General features: G+C 38.7%; 1 long non-coding RNA gene across 1 annotated transcript in view; it reads left to right on the top strand.

Annotated features, from left to right (window-relative positions):
- Positions 1–744: 744 nt before the first annotated feature.
- The window catches only part of LOC116882319, a 36,045-nt gene continuing 14,460 nt past the window's right edge, over positions 745–22,329 (top strand). The window contains exon 1 of the long non-coding RNA XR_004385622.1: positions 745–1,689. This is a non-coding gene — a long non-coding RNA (uncharacterized LOC116882319). The remainder of the gene's footprint in view (positions 1,690–22,329) is intronic.

The following is a 22,329-nucleotide window of genomic DNA, read 5'->3' as shown; positions in this document are numbered from 1 at the left end:
CCATTCAATTCACCTAGAAAGTCCAGGATGAAAATTTCACCTAATTTTATCAGGTGAGTCCTCTTTGAACTGTAATTCATTCTTACCACTCTTCATTCAGTCAACAAATATTTATTGTGCTCCTGCCATGTGGCAATAAATCTATTGTATGTTGAATAGACAGTGAGGTACAAAACAAAAGATTTCTTTTTTCATGGAGTCATGTGGAAGATAGAGAAATTAAGCAAGGAATTACACATGTAAACTAGATTGTAAGTTGTGATGATGCTCTTAGGAGCAAGAAGCAGCATATGCACTAAGAGAAGCTGAGGGGGACAGTTTAGAATGGAGGGTTCAGGGGACCCCCTCTGAGAAAGTGGCATCTGACCTGAGACAGGAAGGAGGGTGAGCCAGGCAAAGGGAAAGCATCAAGTATGGCAGCTAGCAGCAGCGGACCTGGCAAGAGAGGGACTAAGACTTTAGAAATACAGCTAGACATGTACGTTGGAGCCAGACCATACTGATGAGTCTGCACTTTGTTCCAGTACAATGAAACATTGGTTTCATGTTTCAGTCAGGAGAAATGAGGGTCCATCAGGCATTTTTAAAAAACTTACCCTAAATGCTGTGTAAGCAGTGAATTGGAAGAATCCAGACAGGAAACGGGAATACTGGACAAGAAATAGTCAGGGGAAAGAGCTGGAGACAAGATTGAAGAAAGGGGAAGAAGTGGGAGTGGCCTCTTAAGGCAAGCTTACTAGACTAAGGTAGATTTCTGGACCATGTTAAGGACTCCTTTGAAAGAGTATCAATACATTTGAAGGAAAACCTGTCTTCCTAGTTTATAATTTTCACCAGTGACAATCAACTGCTCAGATATAGCCACAGGGGAGACAGATGGTTGGATTTATCCTGGTTTGGGATTTTGCCAAGAAATATTGTGGATGGAAAATACGGTGGATGAAAACAGGGACAAGGCAGTTGAGGGCTTTTGCAAGGAACTGATTACAATGATTTACCACTGAATTCTCACTGGAGAAGGCAAGTGGAGCTGGGAGAAAATGAGAGGAAAATAGATAGTAGAAATCCATGGAATGATGCTGCCAGGGTAGACTTCAACAAGTGAATTGGGAGCAGGTTGATGGGGCTGGGGGAGTGCGGGGGCAGGGAGAACGGGCCATTTTGTTGTGTGATTTTCAGTGTAGTGTGAGTCCTGATATGTCAACAACATCCAGAATATAACTACGGGAGAAGATGGCTGAGATGGAAAGCAGGAGAGAGTTGCTAAAGATAAATGAAGAAGGAATGGACAGGTCATTTCTGCGGCTGTCCGTGGGATCCGGAACTCGTGACAAACAAGGAGCTGGTTACCAGGAGATTATTGGCAGACGGCACAATGAGGAGAGACAGGTGGTTTTGCCAGATGGTATAAGGTTCAGAGGAGTAAGATGGAGTTGGATTTTTGATAAGGTGGAGCATAAATAATATCCAGAATTGGCAATGAAGACCGAGAAGGACACTGATCCAAACCTCTGTGATGAGTTATCATCATTTGAGAAAATAAGCATGAACACTTCTTAAGAAGATCATGTCCGTATGGACCAGCTGAGTGCCAAAGATGGATTCAGAAGGTGGAGGCAGCTTTCAGAGGAGAGTTTGGGAATATAAGGAAGGTGGCTGAGTGTGGACAAGAACTCCCAAGGACAGCTGGTAAGACTTGGGGATAAAAGCAGAGAGGACAGGATCAGAGGAGAGAAGTCCAGGGGAGACAGAGGATACCCTTGAATGACAAGATTTCTCTGTTTATATTACCTCCTTTCCCAGGAGATAATGACTGCTTACAGACCAAAGATTTTGTCTTATGTCTTTCTGCATTTTAGAATAATAACTGCAGTGTTGGGTGTTCAGTAAACGTATGATAAGAGAGTAAGGAACAATTCCTAAATACCAAATACAGAGTATATCTTAGATGATATTCAAAGGACATCAACCTATGGCTTAAGAAAGCTAGAAAGGTCACCGGTAGGTACCGCATGATTTCAAGCAAGGATGCAACTAACTGAAACACTATGAGAAAAACTTTTGAGGAGGGGAGTATCTAGAATCAAAGAAAACAGAAGTATTCTCTGGTCATCTAGATCTAATTTCAGAAACAAAGTTATTCAACAGTTATGCTAAAATTTCTGCATATTTGATGAGAGGGGGGAAAAAAAAGACACTCAGCAAATGCCAAATCTAAAATCAAGTGAAATCATCTCCTCCTCTGAAGAGACTGGGTGGGAAAGGCCTGGGGATTTATTTCCTTTTCTATCCTGGAAAGGCTGGGTGCAATTCCCTCTCATTTATGTCAGCATCACTTCTCAGATGGCCACAAGGTTTAGGTGGAGGTGGGTATTCGGTTCCACCAGGGGAATACAATGCAGCCAATGCCTCCCTGTCCTAGGCTCTAGGTTTCTCTGTCCCATAAGACATAACATAACATTTTGCTCATGACAATTGCTTCACAGTGACTTGCTGGCATAAGGGATGGGTCATGTAAAAGAGGAAAAGGAAAATGTCACTTGTTGGTTAGGACCAAGAAATTGGTGCCAACTGGATAATTTGGCAAAGTGATACATGTCACGGAGATTACAGAAGGGATTGGTTCCAACACCACAAGCTGCAGCCAGCCATCCCAATGCCCACAGACCTGTGCAGAGCTGAAAAGGGAAGAGGCCCTGAGCTGCCTGTCCCCTCAAGGAGGTTGTGCTTCATTGTGGAATTGAACAAATGGCAACAACAAACTCTTCCATTGCTCCGCTAGAGTGGAAAAAAAAAAAAAAATCCAGTATCAAAAGACCTGGGTGCTGTTCTTGCTACCATATAAGCTCTTGAACTTGGCTTTGACCAATGCAGACTTGACTATTTCCTCTTGAAAGTGATGTGATTGCATAGAATGCTTTCTAAGTTCTCGTATGGGTCTAAAAATTCTGTTATTTTGAATGTATGTTAAGGAAATTCCTTATTTATCAGGAATATTTAGAGAAGCAGGGATTATCAAAGCTATATGGAGGTCTCCAAATGATCATTTTCAAGACTAGAAACTGATTAGAAGAGGCATCAGAGAATTTCATGTGGGAGGTAAGGCATGAGCAAAGACATGAAGCCAAAAAAAATTCAGGTATGGAAAAAAAGTAGATAGGTTGGTGTCTGAAGGGGTATATGCAGCCCCCAAAATTATGGGCACAGTAAAGGGAAAATAGTGATTTGCCTAGCAATTAATTCCACTGACGTGATGGAGAGTTTAAGCTGATTTCTGAAGCAGTTGGGAGCCACCAGTCATTTCTGAGAAAGGGAGTGATATCATGTGAAAATAAACCCACTGAGGATGAGAAATACGGGTGCATGGGCTAAGCCCTGGGGCTGGACAGAGAATCCTTCATGTGTCCGGCTTCATGTATGTCTCTCACCTCCTACAGCCAGGCCACCTTCCTGGGCGAGTAAGCAGAAGAAGGAGCAGTGACTTTGCAGAAGGTCACAGGCTAGAATCCTAGTTTCTTGCCACCTGGACTCTAGCTCTTTTCCAGTAAACCCTGCCCCCTGCCACTTTCCTCACTGAGGCTTTTTCCCCTTTGTTTCCATGTCTCCGAGAATAGAATGTGTCTAAATTTCATGGGTGCTGCATCCTAAGTGATCCAAATAAAGGGTTTGAAAACGGGTGCATATCACAGCTGAAAAGTGTTGTGTGTCGCCGGAAATAATAAAGGAGAGAGGCAAGAAAGGTCCTATCTTCCCTCTTTCCCCCCCGGAGCCTAACAGAAAACGAACAGGGATTTGGGGGAGGAGGGAGTTGAAGTCTGCAGTCGTCTTGCTGTGCTCAATTAGTATTCTAGCCACACACTGTCCCATCAGGGGAAAATGCTTCCCGCACACACACGTGTTCAGGATATCAGTGTGATGGATCTGAGCGAGGGCCCCTCCAAACACAGTGACCATCTGCTAGGCAAAACATAGGGGTCTGACAAGCAGAAGCCATTCAGACCCGTTGTTGGGCCACATTATTACATATTTGACAAGGGTAATGAGGGGCTGTCATTAACCTTACATGACAGTTGCTACAATGACACACTAAAGCAAGGACAAAGAGCCGAACTCAGTAAAAAGGCACCTACTTCTCATTTAACCCTGGAATTATGTGACGCCATTATTCCTGACGGAGGCTGGCAGGCCTGGGGTTAATTTCCATTTCTGTGTCTGCTTGTTCTCTTTTTAAAATGTACCCCTCGTATGGCTAAGGCAACTGTTGGGAAGGCATTGCATTATTTATCACAACACACTGAGTTAGATGCAAGAACAGAAAGGGTCTTGTGGAGAAATGAACAAACAGACAGATTTCATGAACCCCAGCGATGCCCTGAGATAAACCTTCTGAACTCTGGGATATTTAAGGTAACTCCTACCTAAGTATGACATTGCTTAGGATTTTTTTTTTTTTTTTTAGCTGAGCATTTATCAGATTTAAAGGATAAAGATGGTTTGAGGATATGAATACATAGTTACTACACCTTTTTTAGGCCATGGACAAGCCGAGGCTAAGTTAGGATCACAATTTTGGCAGTTAACCGTTTAATTTGGGGATCTAATTTCACAGAACTTATTGTTGTAAGTCTTTGAAGGAGTACCCTGTGCTTTTGTTTTATTTTACAGAAGGGGCAACCAAAATCATGAGATGGTCAGGTATTTCTACTCACCCCCAAGCCCCAGGGCTAAAATGTGATAACCGCGTAGTCCCCTCATGCTATCTCACTTTCCATAGCCATGCTTTCCCCAGCTTCTTGAGGATTCAACTTTGATTATTAAAAGGAAAGTTTATTTTTTCCTTTAATTATTTAAAGCCGGTACTTCTCTGAAAGCATGACTTCATAAATGCAAGTCTGCAGCATTACTATTCATGATATTTCTGCTTCATCATTTTGAAAACTGGTTTGGCATCATTTGGCCACCGAAAATGTGTCCCCTTGGTGTGTCCTGTCTGCCTGATATCACAGAGCCATCACAGGGATGACAGCCAATCAGGATGCTTTAAGTTAAGAAACTATAATCAAGGAATCCTGGGTGGCTCAGTTGGTTAAGCGACTGCCTTCAGCTCAGGTCATGATCCTGGAGTACTGGGATCGAGTCCTGCCTCGGGCTCCCTGCTTAGCAGGGAGTCGGCTTCCCCCTCGGACCCTCCCCCATCTCATGTTCTCTCTCTTTCTCTCATTCTATCTCAAATAAATAAATAAAAATCTTAAAAAACAAAACAAAACAAAACTATAATCAAGACAGCCCAAGCCATGAAGAAGAAAATATTTAGCAGAAAACAGAAAGATCTAGTTTGGGGAAAAGGACCAATAGACCACATCTATTTGCACTTAGGTACCTTCTGCCTGAATGACACCAACCTGTAACTGTCTCAAAGTCTGTGACTCTCCAGAGAGACCAAATATCTAATTATTCTGATCTAAGTTTCAATTTCTTCCCTCTGTCACATGTGCAAAGTAAAAAGATTGATGATCTACTTTATATGCAAGGTGCCTGACTTTTATCTGGCTCAAACCTGAGGCAATGCAATTGTTTGGGCCTATGACTGTGACCAAGGGGTCTGGGGCCTTGCTCTGTCCCTAAATAGCATAAAGGATACCAGGAAAGTGTTGAATTTCTCTTGACCTAATTTCCTCAGCTATGGAGTAAGGAGATTAGGTCTCCAGTTCTGTTTTGACCAAAAACTTCCAACTACCCAGCAAAGAAAAGGTGCTTGTTGATTTTTCCAGAACGTACTATCAACTCCTTCTGAATATAATGAATTCAACACATAAATGAGTTTAGGTGATTTGGGACTTAGGAACAAAAGAAAATGGAAACCACATTGAGATATCACCTTACACCAGTTAGAATGGCCAAAATTAGCAAGACAGGAAACAACATGTGTTGGAGGGGATGTGGAGAAAGGGGAACCCTTTCTTTACACTGTTGGTGGGAATGCAAGTTGGTGCAGCTTCTTTGGAGAACAGTGTGGAGATTCCTCAAGAAATTAAAAATAGAACTTCCCTATGACCCTGCAATTGCACTACTGGGTATTTACCCCAAAGATACAGATGTAGTGAAAAGAAGGGCCATCTGTACCCCAATGTTTTTAGCAGCAATGGCCATGGTCGCCAAACTGTGGAAAGAACCAAGATGCCCTTCAATGAACGAATGGATAAGGAAGATGTGGTCCATATTCACTATGAAGTATTATGCCTCCATCAGAAAGGATGAATACCCAACTTTTGTAGCAACATGGACGGGACTGGAAGAGATTATGCTGAGTGAAATAAGTCAAGCAGAGAGAGTCAATTATCATATGGTTTCACTTATTTGTGGAGCATGACAAATAGCATGGAGGACATGGGGAGTTAGGAGAAGGGAGTTGGGGGAAATTGGAAGGGGAGGTGAACAATGAGAGACTATGGACTCTGAAAAACAATCTGAAGGGTTTGAAGAGGTGGGGGGATGGGAGGTTGGGGGAACCAGGTGGTGGGTATTAGAGAGGGCACGGATTGCATGGAGCACTGAGTGTGGTACAAAAACAATGAATACTGTTATGCTGAAAATAAATTTTAAAAAATGATTAAAAAAAAAAGAAAATGGAAATAAAAGATGCCCAATACCTCTGAGATTCATGTGTATCTGATATAAGAGCATAAAAGCTCTTGAAAAGTCAGAGACGCCTGGGTGGCTCAGTCAGTTAAGTGTCTGCCTTCGGCTCATGTAATGATCTAGGGTCCTGGGATCGAGCCCCCCGTCCAGTACCCTGCTCAGTGGGGAGTCTGCTTCTCCCTTTCCCTCTGCCTCTCCCCCATGCTCCTCCTCATGCTTTCTCTTTCTCAAATAAATAAACAAAATCTTAAAAAAAAAACCTCCTGAAAATTCATAAACAGGCCAAGTTAATCAAACGCATGGGTGATGGGAGTGAATGGTTGTATAAGTGTCACATCCTGGCTGGAGTGGGAGTGAGAGGAAGAAATCGATGCAGTGCTAATGTGAAGGATATTCCTACAAAAGCCATCTCACGATCTTCGTTATCTGCCACGTAGGACTCAATAAATGAGTGAGTGAATGTATGACCATTTTAGCATAAAAAATACCAGGCCATATAAAACACAAACTTTCTGTTTCTGATAGAGCATCATCACTTCTTTAAAAATTATTATTTAAAAAGCAGGAAGATATTTGAAAAAAAAAGCAAGAGAAAGGAAAAAATCCCCAATGAGCCAGTCTTTACATCAACAAAATAAAATATTTAGACTTGAACTGAAAAGTCTGCTGCTCTGTTAATGTCTTCTGAAGGTAAGTTGGTGGGGTTGTCTTGGTAAGAACGTTGGCTCAGTTAATTAACACGGTTACTGGCTTGCCACACAACCCATATGTGGATTCCTAACATACAACCACAATTTAAAAGTCAAAAGGAAAAAAATCTGAGAACACTGTGAATCTAAAGTCAGAACACTTTGAACGTGTACTAGTTACAGTAAAGAAAAAAATTAATATTTACTACAAAGAACACTTGTTTTTACTCCTGAGTCGCAATTTCATAGAGCCAAAATAAAGAGGCAGCAACTTTAGAATGAACAGAGATAAAATCCCACATAGGAAAGCAAACCAGCTAAGCATAACTTTTTTGTCCTTTATAAAGGTATTTAAGTGTCCACAATTTAATGTTTTCCAGAATGAAACTGCCAATTTCAAAGTATTACCTGACAACCCATAAAACTGAGTAACAACAGTTTCTCAAGTAGCAGATATATAAAGAAAATTATAATACCCTAGAACAACATTTTAATAAAGTTTAGCTAGCACATTTAAAATATGTCTACCTATATACAGCACAATTATACTCACCTATTTCAATTATATGTGTATTACCTATGGTATAGAAACAATTCATATATCAAATACCTTTTCACTGTATTTCCCATGTTAAATGGGATAAATGTGATTCTCATACTTCAAAAGTGTCAAATAAAAACAAATCCAAACTTAGGGAAGGGGAGAATATTCTATTGCAAGAGGTATTGAGAGGAGGCTGGGAAACTATTACAATAGAAAAAGCATTTCACACTTAGGGTCCATAAGCTTCTCAAAGCTAAAGCAGAAAGGATTTTTCTTATATAAGGAGGAATGAACAAGGCTAGAAGGAACTGGATGTGGGGAAGTAGGATAAACAGGTGGCATGATTGGAGAGCTGAGCAGGAAATATCTTTGTGGTCAGTCAATTTGGGGGAAGGGTCATTAAGGAGGCACTGCTCCCCATTTCCAATGCTTGTTTAAGTTCAAGGGTGGATCACAGTCAGGGACCTGTGGAGAAGGGAGAAGCCTGGCTAGAGATTAGCCAAGTTAGGTATTTTGTCCAAATTGATGAATGGGGACAAATAGTTCAATTATCAATTATGAGGCAAAGAATGAAAATTTGGAAGGTCTATGTCTGGCCGCATCACTGATAAACAAGAGTGTCATCCCTTAGCTTATCTAAGTCATATGGGAAAGGAGGGGGTTCTTTAAAGTGACACAGGAACACAAAAGGATAGAGGTGTTTCTTTTTTTTTCCTTTTTAAAAAAATTTTCATTGTGGTAAAATACACATAACATAAAACTTACCATCTTTTTGTTTTTTTAAACTTACCATCTTAACCAATTTTATGTGTACAGTTCAGCAGTGTCATTCACCTCATTGCAGAACCAATCTCCAGAACATTTTCATCTAGCAAAATTAAAACTTTATACCCATTAAACAATTTTCATTATTCCATTTCCCCAAGCCCCCAGCAGTCATCATTCTACTTTCTATCTCTATGAATTTGACTACTCTAAGTATTTTAATAAGTGGACTAAGTATAGCATTTGTTTGTTTGTAATTGGCTTATTGTACTTAGCATAATATCCTCAAGATTTATGCATATTGTAGCATGTGTCAGAAATTCCTTACTACGTAAGGCCAAATAATTTTCCATTGTATGTATATACCACTTTTGGTTCAATGGACTCTTGGGTTGCAACCACCTGTCAACATTGTGAATAACCCTGCTATGAACCTAGGTCTACAAACATCTGAGACCCTATATGCAGAAGTGAAATTCCTGGATCATATGGTAATTCTTTTTTTAATTTTTTGAGGAACTACCATATGTTTTCCATAATGGCTGCACCATCGTACATTCCTACCAACAGTGTGCACAAGGATTCTGTTAGAGAGAACCAGAGCCTGATGGTAGTTAAAGTGGTAAGAACAGATTATATTTGGGAACTATTGTAATACGGAAAAGAGACCTCAGTATAGAACCGGGCTCAATTCCAAATATTTTATGAACAAATGGGTATTGATAGCCAAGAGGCAGTGTAGTGGTCAGTGAATGGAAGATTTCTAAGAGGAAACATCAGGGCAAGGGAGATTCTGACTAAACTGATTTGACAAGTTTCTTGCTGAGATCCAGACAGGGTGATCAGACATCACTTGCAGGGGGGCGGGGGGGATGAGAAACTTGATCTGATATTGACAGTGATCAGATGCCAAGGGTGGGGTATTCTAAACTGATTGAACAGGATTTTTGCTAAAACTAAGCAATGAAAAGACAAACACAATAGCTCAAAAGTCAAAGCTCAGTTGAGTAGAGGATTCAGAAAAGCCAATTAAATCTTACCAGTCAAGGAAAGAGTCTATCAGTTACAATTTCTCCACATCTTCACCGACACTTATTCTGTTTTTGATAGTAGCCATCCTAATGGGTGTGATGTGGAATCTCACTGTGATTTGGATTTCCATTTTACTAATACTTAATAACGTTGAGCATCTTTTCATGTGCTTATTGGTCATTTGAATATCTTCTTTGAGAAGTATCTACTCAAGTTTTTAGTCCATTCCTAAATGGGATTGAATTTTTATTGTTGTTGAATTGTAGTTCTTTATATATTCTAGATATTAACCTCATATCACATATATGATTTGTAAATAATTTCTCCCATTCTGTAGGTTTCCCTTTCAATGTGTGGCTTGTATCCTCTGATACCTGAAGTTTTTAATTTTGACAGTCCAGTTTACTGACTTTTACTTTTGTTGCTTGTCCTTTCAGTGTCATAAGGGATAGGGGATTTCTTAACTATCACTGCTTTCTAGGAGCATGCGATGGAGGTAAAATTCAACATTATCAAAAATTATCATCAATTTTAACTGCTATAATTTACCATTGGAAAAGATGTAGCAGAGAATCTGCAATCTCTTACTATAATCATAATGTTCAAAGAGCAGGGTACCATGGTCCATCATGGTCCAACATGAAGAATCCAACAGATCATGAAGGCCAGTTCCACTCATACCCAGTTCAAGCAGCTACTGCAAACCAAGAAGAGGACAGAATCCCTGCATCTTCTCCCTGCTGCTCCTCCTGAGAGGAAGTAGACTTTCTTTCTCAACTCTGTAGTGTCCATAGGTCACCTTCAGTTTATCCTTCTCAGGAAACCTCTTTTCTCCAGAGATTCCTCATCCTGCTTTCCTCACCCACCTCCCACCCCAATAATCCATTCATCTTCTCTACTCTTTCCCAGGTTTTTAAGCATTCTGTCCCACATGCCCCTGTCTTTTTCACACCCATGAGACACTAGTGTACTTTCTGTCCTTTCTGCAAAGGTCAGGGAAGAATGAAGAAAAGCCCCCCGTAACCAACTGGTCCTGAGGTCAAGGAAGACAATCAGACTTTTATACTCTAAAGACTGACTCCCTTTCCCTCCACTTTCTATTACCTGCTAAAAGTTTCTTTTCTTTATACAGTGCTTCTTTTTATTATTCAAATTCTGGGTTCAACCTTAGGAGAAAGAACGCTCTGTCTAGGAATAAGATGAGAGACTATGAGAATGAGAGAGCCAGAAAGAAACCACGAGAAAGCACTCTACCATAAATCCACTGAAGAAAAGAAAATAAGTGGTCAAGAACCAGACAAGAAGGAGAGAGACAAGATCTAGATAAGAAGCCAGGAGGTCACAAGAATTAGAGAGCTAAGGAAGGCAGATAATATGAGACATTGTCCTATGGGTGGGAGCAAAATGAATAAACCAAAGGAGAGCTTCCCAAATCTCGACAAGTTAGTTCATGTTTGAAGGAGAGACCTGAGAAGCCCAGGGAGCTATATACCCATAGAGTCATCTCTAGAGTCCCATCATCAGATGCCCAAAATCTTTTTCCATTTTATTTTCCTACAATATCCCTCCAAGTATTTAATTCTTCATCTAGAAAATTGAGTAATACAATAAAAAGTAAATCAGTTTTCCATCTTCAGTCCAATTTCTTCTACTGCTGATTCAATCACTAGTAATAGAGTCTTGTGAATCCTCTCAGAAAAATCTGAATGCATATATCAGTATTTATATAAAGGACATATTTGATGTGTTATCTTACATCTTATTTTGCTCATTTAATAATATTTCTTGGAGAATTTTTCTTTATCATTATATTTAAATCTACCTCGTTCTTTGAACAGTCTCTCTGCATTCCATTGCATTTATCTTATTTGTTCACCAGTCACTTATGGGATTTTCTTGTCAAAAATACATGCATCTAAAATTTGGATAATACCAAATTTCTCTCAAAAAACCTTACATCAGGGGCACCTGAATGGTTCAGTTGGTTGAATGTCTGACTTCAGCTCAGGCCATGAACCAAGGGTCCTGGATCAACCCCATGGCTCCTGGCTCAGTGGGGATCCTGCTTCTCCCTCTCCCTCTGCTCCTCCCCATGCTTGCAGTCTCTCTTGTTCTCTCTCTCTTTCAAATAAACAAAATTAAAAAAAAAAAAAAAAACAATAACCTTACATCAGTTTGTAGTTCCACTAAAACTGTATGAGAATGATTAGGGCCCCACCTTTTGTCTACACAGTATAGTACCAACAAATTTGATCTTTGCATCAAAAAACAAAAATGCAGGGATGCCTAGGTGGCTCAGTAGGTTAAGCCTCTGCCTTCAGCTCAGGTCATGATCTCAGGGTCCTGGGATAGTGCCCCACAGCGGGCTCCCAGCAAGGAGCCTGTTTCACCCTCTCCCTCTGCCACTCTCCCTGCTTGTGTTCTCTCTCTCAAATAAATAAATAAAACCTTAAAAAAAAAAAAAAGCAAAAATTCTTTGCAGAAAAGCATCTCCTGGATTTGTTTTATTATCAGTGGGATATTTTCTGCCCATTTTAAAATTAGTTTTTTTTATTATTGATTTGCAGGAAATTTTACATATTAAGAAAGTTAAGCTTCAGAATCGTATATATACTACAAATATATTTTTGAATCTGACTTTGTTTACAGTATTTGTTCAACAAATTTGTTTTTAATTTTATATACTTCTTATATTGTTTATTAACTAATGCTTTTTAAATTATTCCTCTTGTTTAGAAAGAGAAAGCTTTCCGTTCCATTATTAAAACATCCCTCTATTTTCTTCTAGTATTTTTACAGAATTGCTTAAGGGGATGCAGAGAGGAAAATGGGTTTAATTTTAACATTTAAATTGTTGACAAATCCCAAATTCATTTTAAGAATAAGAATGAAGCAAACATTCAGATTCTTTCCCCTCAATGGCAACTGATTGAAATTTCAGTTGTATCAGACTAACTTACCTTGCGTATTTTTACCTATTCTGGACTTCAATTCCAGGGGCCTGAGTATTCTGCACAGCAGAACAAAAGATATTATATTTGGCAGATTTAGTGTAGTCCCATAAATTTTGAATTTCTATTTTAAAACCTTATTTTTTTTGTTTCTTTAGTGGAGTTTAAAACTAACTTTGCTAACTCCTAAAATAATCCAAAATTAATGTTTTATTAATGTGATTCTACTAAATTTATAAATTAATCTAGGGAAAATTTACATCTTTATAATACCGAATCTTCTTATTCAAGAAACAGTTACAGCTTTTTACTTATTCAAGTTTTCATTTATATGCCTAAATAGAGTTTTTTAAAAATTTATATAGATCCTGCATATTCCTTATTAAGCTTATGACTAGGTACTTATCTTTGTGCATTGTATTATAAGTGCAATGTTTTCTTTATTTGTCTCACTTGGTGGCTTGGTTCTGGAAAGCTATTGGCTTTTATGTTAAAGAGGTAGCTAGTCACATTAGTAATTTCTCTCATTTTTTTCCTAATTGAATTTTAGGTGATTAACCCAGACTGTCCAGAAAAACAGTAACATCATCTGTAGATAATTTCTCCTCCTTATTTATAGTTTTTGTGCCTCTGATTCTTTAACCTCTTCAAATTGTGTTGGTTGGTACTTCATGAAAAATTATAAATAAAAGCAGTAATAGTGGGCACTGACCTATTAATGTGTTGCTGAATTCTATTTGCTAACATTTTATATTAGACTTTTATATCAATATTTATAAGTGAGATTGGTGTGTTTTCTTTTTCTTCTCTATTTCTGCCAGTTTTCTTTATGGTGACTTAGTAAACAGTCTTATATTTTAATATAATTAGCCTACTAATTCTTTTCTTTTGAAGTTAGTACTATTTGTGTCTATTTCTGAAATATTTCTTTGCCCCCCAAACATAAAAATAGTCTCCAACGTTTTTTCCTAAAAGTTTTAGTTTCATCTTTCAGATTACATTTTTACTCTACCTCAGTTTGATTTTAATGTATAGTGTGAGCCAACTACCCAAGTTCATTGTTTTCCACATGAATTACTAATCATCTCACACTCTTTATTAAATGGTCTATCTTTTCCTAATTTCTGCTTTTGTCACATGTCCAAGATCCATTATGTGCCCATCTAACTCTTATAGTATTGTGTAGAATCACTGAGAGTGGGCATCTTTGTCTCATTCCTGATTTTAAAGGGAATGTGTTTAGTATCATACCATCAGAAATGATGTCTGTCAACAGAATTTTTAAAAATAGAAGATTTGAGTAAATATTTCACCAAAGAAAATATATGAATGACAAATAATCATGTGATAAGATTATCAACATCACAGGTCATCAAGGAAATACAAATTAATGCAAAATAAGATATTATTCTGTGTATACACTAGAATGACAAATTTCTGCCATTCAAATTTGTTGCATGATTGTATGGAACACTTAGGTTCTATTATTATTTGTATTATTCTGAAAACAAGAGGGATCCAATAGAGGCTTCAGCTGAGATGTAATATGACCATAATTGGTTTTGTTTTGTTTTTTTTCAAAGATAACCCTGACAGCAACATGAAAGGTTCTGGAGTAAGCCTGTCTTAGGGTTACAGAAGCTCCAGGGAAGGAAGCTATTATGAACACTGCAAAGAGGAGAAAGGAAAGCTTGAACCACGGCATTAAGAAGTGGGGAGAGAGATTAAAAAGTCATTAGTGTAAGAAAAATTAATAGTGTCTGGTGTATAATTAGATGCACGGCATCCACATTCTAGAATCAACCCATTGGTAGCATTGTTTTAAAATATCAGATATTGAAATATATATTTCAAAATGGCAAAAATTTATAAATCACATCACTCTCATATTAGGAAAAAATATTAATGAGCTCCAATCAATTTGGAAAATTCTTAAGAGATAATCTTGAAGATGTTTTGTTTTGTTTTATTAAATGTTCAGATTAACATAATTACATCTATCAACACTTTTTTCCATTTGTGGTATGGACACAATACACTTTAATCAAAATTGACATGTTGGCTCAGAATAAAAAACACGAAGAAAAAGAAATTACAAGAAGCAATTTTTCAGTTCAAACAGATATGTCAGCTGTGTGCAGATACCCTAAAAATGGAATAGAAATTTCATACATTTTGAGCAGGAGGACTGGGTTTGTTTAATGTGTTTAGCATATCTTGGCAAGTTGAAAAAATATATATAAAACGTCTCTCCTTAAATTTAGTCTAAAAGACTAAGCGTGTGTTTTCATGATGGGTAGCGGGGAATCATTTTTTTTCCTTTATCTTGGTCTTCATCTCTGGTTCAAAATGTTTGTTTCTGCTATTAAGGAGAATCTTCTAAACAGAAACAAACCTCCCCAAATCATTGATTTTTGCTTTTTCTTAATGTCTTCTTTGGTTCTGTATAGACAAATATCACAGTGAAGAAAAAAGGGCTAATACAGCTTAGTTCATCTTATACATGTTTACTTATACATCCCAACTTGAAATACCTTTGCCCTGATTTATACTCAGAGGGAAAAACATTTTGAATTACGACTAGGATTGCTTGTCAAACTGCACCTCCGATAAGCTTACTTGAAGGGTAGCTATCCCAACACCATTACACAGAGATCATCAGCAAATTTGTCCCCAGTCTGTGTTTTTATTACTAAATAATACCTGAGTCCTTTGGACCACTATATGTCTTCCACCGGAGTTAGTAAGAATCATGGAACACAAAACATCCTAGGTCAGCTTCTGGAAACCAGACTTCCATCTTCCTGCAGGGCTCAAACTGAGAACCAAATCCCCATAAAAGTACTTTCTAAGTGAGGCTCCTGGGTGGCTCAGTCAGTGAAGCATCTGCCTTGGGCTCAGGTCATGATCCTAGGGTCCTGGGATTGAGCCACATATGGAGCCCCTCACGGGGCTCCCCACTCAGCTGAGAGCCTGCTTCTACCTCTCCCTTTGCCCCTCCCCCTCATTATCTCTCTCTCTCTCTCTCCATCTCAAATAAATAAACAACACCAAAAATTCTTTAAAAAGAAATACTTTCTAAGTATGGATGCTTTTACCAGGACCCAAAGTCAGCTATTACAGTGAGTGGTACATCACACATAAATACTTGGGCTATGCTGTGACCCACTTCTTATTCTTTGAAGCATAGAGTTGTCACATTCTCATACTTCCTGTTTTGCAGTTACTGGCTTTCTAAGTGGCCATTTAAAACTACCCCAGCTCAGAGTGGGATCACGTAATTTGGAGGGAAGGGAAGATGTCTGTAACTAAAGAAAATAGGCCTAAAGGGCTAAGAGCTGCATTTGCAATACCAAGACCTGAATTTCAGCTGATTTTGACCTTGAGTCTGATAGTTACCTGAGTCAAGTTTTTCCTCTTTTAAATGAGGATTACCTCCCCCTTTCCAACACACAGAGGATTCTTGTGAAAAACGAACAAATTAAAAATTGTGAAAGCATTTTGAAAGTTGTGAAGCATTTATAAAAGCAAGAAATGGTATCGGGAGCACTTCTCCAAAGCAGTGGTGCCTCTTGTCCTTGCAGACTTCAGACGAAAACTAGACTGGCTTTTGGCATTTGATTCAAATGGATCTCTTTGCTTTAGAAGGAGAACTGTCAATGGTCGTTCAATCTTATTTCCTAAGGGCTTTTTGTTTTCTGATTTCATCCCGCAAAATCGTGTGACAGGATGGAATAATTTCACAAATAAAAAGTCTGTACATGTACTGTATGTGTACTTCTTTAAACATGGCTTAAGGGTGCCTGGTGGCTCAGTCTTCTTTGGACTCAAATTATGATCCTAGGGTCTCGGGATCGAATGCCACATAAGGTTCCCTGCTCAACAGGGAGTCGGCTTCTCTCTCTCCCTCTGCCTGCTGCTTCCCTGCTCCTGCTTTCTCTCTCTGTCAAATAAATAAAATCTTAAAAAAAAAAAAAAGAATTAAAAAAATAAATAAACATGGCTTAAGTTCACACCTAAATGATTCTAGATGATCATATTAGAATGAGAAAAATCCTTGTTGAGAAAATATAGTCTAGATCGTTTCCATGGAGTGTACTACTTAGAAGTCCAAAGGCTTTTTGTGTGTGTGCTTGTGTCAAATGTTCTCAGGAATTGATGCTATTGACCATCGTCTCTAGCTGAACATTAATTCCTTCTGCAAAACTTTCAGGTAAAATATTGCGCTGCCCCATATGTACCACCCAGTGTACAGCCCACACCAGGTGAATGGAGTTCTCTATCCAAGGGTCATGAGATCCAAAGAAAGTGCTGTCCAGTATTGATTTTATTTTCTAAGGAATTAACTTTGTCCATTTGAAAATTGCCACTATAGGAATGCTGGCTTTGGAATTTGGCCAGGATAATGGTTTCTGTAATTCATCATCCCCCTCTTATGAAATTTGACACCTACTCTGTTAATGAATGAAATAGGTCAGAACCTGGGCATTAATTAGCTCAGATCCAAATGCCAGAGCTTCCAGTAACTCAGCCTATTCTACACATTATTACTCAGAACTCTGCTTCTGGAATTCTCCCCATCAGGACATGGATGTTGGAATTCTCATCAAATCAGTACATGCCACTTTAGCTGTAATAATTTGAGAAAGTAAAATCTCCAGGGATCACCGTCCCATGCCAAAACAGCAAATCCTATGAAGACTATAACACCAAGGTGCCCAGGAAATCAGGGCAGATGAATTGCTTGAAGATTTGAGTCCCAGTCTTAGTTATGTAACTTACTTACTGTGTGACCTTTGAAAACCCACTGACACCTCAGTCTCCAGATTTGTAAAATGGAGATAACATTCGCCGACCACTCCACAGATGGAGGAACGTATCCGACAGCCCTTCGTAAACAGTAAAGCCCTTATCTCTCCACAAGGACAGTCTTATCATTAATGGAAAATCATGGTATATGAGGTGTTTTGGGGGCCTGTTGGCATCTATTTGTGATTGTTGTGGTGTTGTTGCTTTGTAAAAAGCACATCAGGACATGGCTTTTGTCTGCAAATTTGAAGGTGTGATAATTAATCCATATTTTCATTCTTCACACTCTGTATGAACATTGCTCAATGTTTCTTCTCATGCTTTGCAAGACAAACTTTGTGCTGTGAATGTGAAAAGGAGTCTACATTGGAGACGTGGAGCACGGTCCTGACTAGCTTCCTTTGCTATAGGTGTATCAAAAAACTGAATGCATAACCACAAGTTCCACATTTTGTCCACTAGTTATGTCTCCAGCATCTAGAACACTTCCTGGTAGAGAGAAGGCAATAAAACGTTCCCAAATCAATAAATGAATATCCTTTCCACTGGTGCCATCAATACACCCACTTCTAAAAGTCAACTATTTTTTGCAAGCGCCATTATGCAACATGGTAACAATTGCAAATAGATGCAACAGGCGCAAAAACGCCTCTTACCATGATCTTCCATTAATCATAGGGCTGACCTTGAGGAGAGAGAGGGCTTTCCTGTTTCCGAAGGGTGCTGGGATCCATTCCTCATTCTGTGGAGCCAACAGAAGATGTTATCTCCATTTTGCAAATCGGGAGACTGAGGTTTCAGTGAGTGGATTTCAAAGGTCACCCAGTAGGTAAGTTGTATAAGTAGGACTTCTCAAGGGTGTTGAATATATAATATCTCAAGGCTCTGAAATTCAGGGTCTCCAAACAAGAGCATTGAGCACGAATCAGTTTGATAAATGTTACATATGATATGTGCACATTTTTCTATAATCACATGTATTTTGTGGATTGTCACATTATCACTTGGAACTCAGTGGTACTTGGAAATAAAAATGCTTCTATTAATTGAAATGTTCATGGCATAGAATGTTGACTGTGACTGCCCTGGAAGTTCTTTCTAACAATTACTAGACAGAAAGAACTGTTAATTTCAAGCTTTATTGAGATCCTCCTGATTTGAATTTAGTTTATTTCTTCCATCTCTTTAAGGAAATTATACTATAAATATAATGAGATCTTTTGTGTTTGAAAATCTTACACTGCCTGAATATTGTCGTCTTGAATATTGTCTTTTATTGTGTGGCAGAATAAATAAGAATTTAGGTTGATTTTGTTTTGATCCCAGAATGTACACTACACTTGCTTTTGAGAGTAAATCCCCTCTACTAGCTAGTTTCATGGTATTTTGATCTGGTTTTAATACTAAAACTGTACGGTACAGAAAAAAAATGAAAAACAGAAAACAAACAAAAAAACACTTCCTCATTAAAAAGACTTCACTGAAATGATTTTGAGTATACATTTTATTCATTGCATTTTTTATAACCCTGTAACAATTTTTGTTTTCTCTCTGTACTCCATCTCTTCAGATTACAAACTATAGGGTAAAAAGATGGACCTTGATTCTCCCATCTTGTGTCACCACCAAACTATTTAGAAGCTTCAGGTCTCCCTTACCCAATTATTATTGTTATAGCATATTCACTAAACTGGAAAAATCAGGACTCTTTAGGAACTTTCAGCAAAGGCAATATGGTATGGTTTATCAATAGAATAAAAATTTAGAATTTTAGCTGAGGTGTTGCTGCATTTGAAGTAAAGGAGAACAGAACATGCCACCCACCCAAAAATATGCTGCTTTGGCATATTGAGTATTTTGAATTAAAGTAACAAAAGAAACACCTGGTACAAGATGGATACTCTGACTCTCCTTTGTCCCCTAATAGCAGGAACTACATACTCATGTGAGGTTACCTTCCTGTACCAGAAAGGTAGAAGGTATCCTTGTCACCAGAGATGAGAATTTAAGACTCTAGATCATTTATACTGTTAACCCTGTGAAGTCTCTAATGAGGGTGAGCGACCATAGGGATGCTCACCATGATCATCAGACACAGCTAAACCATCCACTAGAGGGGAATACCTCTATTCACCTGGATGGAATACCAAAAAAATACGCAAGTATTTTTTTTTTTTTTAACTTTATCTTGAAGTGAGAGAAGGTAGAAAGGGAATTCGAGAAGGATACAAAATGAGCCAAAGTATTAAGGCAGGAAAGATGCGCCATGTTTGTAAACAGTGTGGCCATCAGGGCTTACACCATCTCCAGGGACAGAGAAACCTTGCTTCTATCTGAGAACACCTAGGCTTGCCTAGTGCTGGTGCCTAGCTACACAGTGACAAGAAAATCTTTCATAAAAAGAACCCAGAACACTTGCTCAAAGCTGAGTCATAATTATCTAAATGCTCAGAACTACTTGATGTCATCTATAATACTGGTTTTTTAATAAAATAAAGCTGGAATTACCCAGATGGGAGGTGGAGAGTGTCTTCCACCTGCCCTGTGAAGCCTCTCCTTGGGACACATGGGGAGCTTTGTTTGCTGGGGACACATGGGGAGCTTTGTTTGCTGGGGAAAAAAAAGGAATAGCTCTGCCCTTGGCTCCAGCTTGGTCATGATTCTAGGGATCCCCAGTCTTCTTGCACTCTCTTTTATATAAAACATCCCATTTTGCAGTGATTTTTTGGAATTGGATTAACGGCCTTGCCACAAACAGTGAGTTGTCCAGATCAACCATGTTTCTTCCTGTCCACCTTCTATCCAAGAAAAATTAATAACTGTTTCCTTTTTCCTTTCTCTAACAATTTGGTTAATGCTTAACAACCAAGTTTATTAATTTTTTCATGAGTCTCTTGCCCTCTGATAAACTGTGAGTACCTCAAGACCAGGAGCCATGTATCTCATATCTTTATCCCCAGAGAAAAGCACCTAGCCCATGCACAAAAGTTATAAAGTGTAACTACTGTGTGGAATACATATTGGAAGTTGGGGATGGGAGGTGAGAGATTGTGCTTCACCAGAAATCAGATCCTGCACTACCCAACAGGCTGTGCTGAGGCATTTGTGGACCCAAGGAAAGTGATCTCCACTGTCTTTACACACATCACCTTATTTCATGTTTCAGTAACGCTTTCAGGAAGGTATCATTATTATTCCATTCTTATAGATGAAGCAGCTGAGATTCATCAAAATTAACTTTCCCAAGTTCTCACATTAAATAAATAGAGAGTCAGGGCTGGAATGCAATTCTTTGAGGCCCCAAATCCATGCCCTTAACTATTACTTTATACTTCACCTCCAAGAATTTTAATGCATGCTGTGATGATGGCAAGCGGGTGAGTTAACTATCCTCACACGTCAATGTGGACATCATTTTAGGTCACACCAAGAACCAGAATTAAGGGCTCCAGTTATAAATCAGTAAGTTTTAGTTGCGCACTTGTTTCCAATTGGATCCTGAAAGCAAGATCATTAGACAGACTCTAAATGCCTCTTTGTACAAATTGATCCCAGGGCAGCAGAAAAAGCTCAATTTGTTCCTGCCTCCTTGTGCATTTCCCACTGAAAACAGTACTTCTGACAAAGCCCATCAGTGCATTATATGTCTGTGAGGAGCCATAGCATCTTGCCTGACAGGAGCAAAGGTATAAAAGCACAAGCTTGGGGCGCCTGGGAGGCTCATTGGGTTAAAGCCTCTGCCTTCGGCTCAGGTCACGGTCTCAGGGTCCCTGGGATTGAGCCCCACATCGGGCTCTCTGCTCAGCGGAGAACCTGCTTCCTCCTCTCTCTCTGCCTGCCTCTCTGACTACTTGTAATCTCTGTCTATCAAGTAAATAAATAAAATCTTTAAAAAATAAAATAAAATAAAAGCACAAGCTTTCCCCTTATCCACCTTCTAAAGAAGAACCTGTTTGTACAGCTGTGCTGATAAGTATAATAGATTGGGAGAAGAAAAAAAAATGAGAGGAATTTGATTCACTAAAGAAGGGGCCTGATGTAGAAGGAAAGGAACGCAAAAGGGGGGGGGGGAGGTTTAGGAAGTAACCAAGAGTTTTAAGGGAGAGATGGAGAAGAAAGATTTAGGAGTAAACAATTACCACAGTGAGTTTTTTAACAGTCTAAAAAGAATATTGGAAAAACTTTGGTATTGTTAAGAAGTATAATCCATCTTATAGCCCTTCAAGGAGAAATTTACCAAGTTCTTCAATATTTTGAGGGTGGAATATGTGTCCTTTTTATGTGTCACCACAGCAATGTGGGGACTTAAGGTAGTTGTAAGAATCCATGGTCTCCCTGAACCTCACTTTATCTGGCAGGAACTTAGGAATGTCTCATATTTTACATTTAAGGAAGCGGTATGGATAGGTGGAAAAAAGAAAAACAAAACTAGTCCAAGTTGTGCATATGGGCTGTTGTATTAGATAGAAATGTATGCATAAACAACCTCGTTTCAAAAGGAAAGTAAGACTGCGGGTTGCTGGGGGGAGGGAGTTTGGGAGGGGGGTTGGGATTATGGACACTGGGGAGGGTATGTGCTATGGTGAGTGCTGTGAAGTGTGTAAACCTGGTGATTCACAGACCTGTACCCCTGGGGATAAAAATACATTATATGTTTATTAAAATAAATAAATAAATTTTAAAAAAATAAGGAAAGTAAGAAAACTCACAAAATAATATAGAAGTCCCAATATAAAAGATAAGCACATTTTCATTTCAGTATGGTAGATTAAGGATACTCCATAATTCCTCTCTACCCAGACAAATCCTTAAGAGTGGTAGAAGAGATTTTAAAACAAAAGTTAATTATGGGCAACAAAATTTAAATGTATACATATTTATCTAAATTATAAGTAAAAGA

This window comes from Lontra canadensis, unplaced genomic scaffold (assembly GCF_010015895.1).
Source record: "Lontra canadensis isolate GAN:19392208 unplaced genomic scaffold, GSC_riverotter_1.0 scaffold83, whole genome shotgun sequence".
Lineage (NCBI taxonomy): Eukaryota > Metazoa > Chordata > Mammalia > Carnivora > Mustelidae > Lontra > Lontra canadensis.
This window is presented reverse-complemented; position numbering and strand designations above follow the sequence as displayed.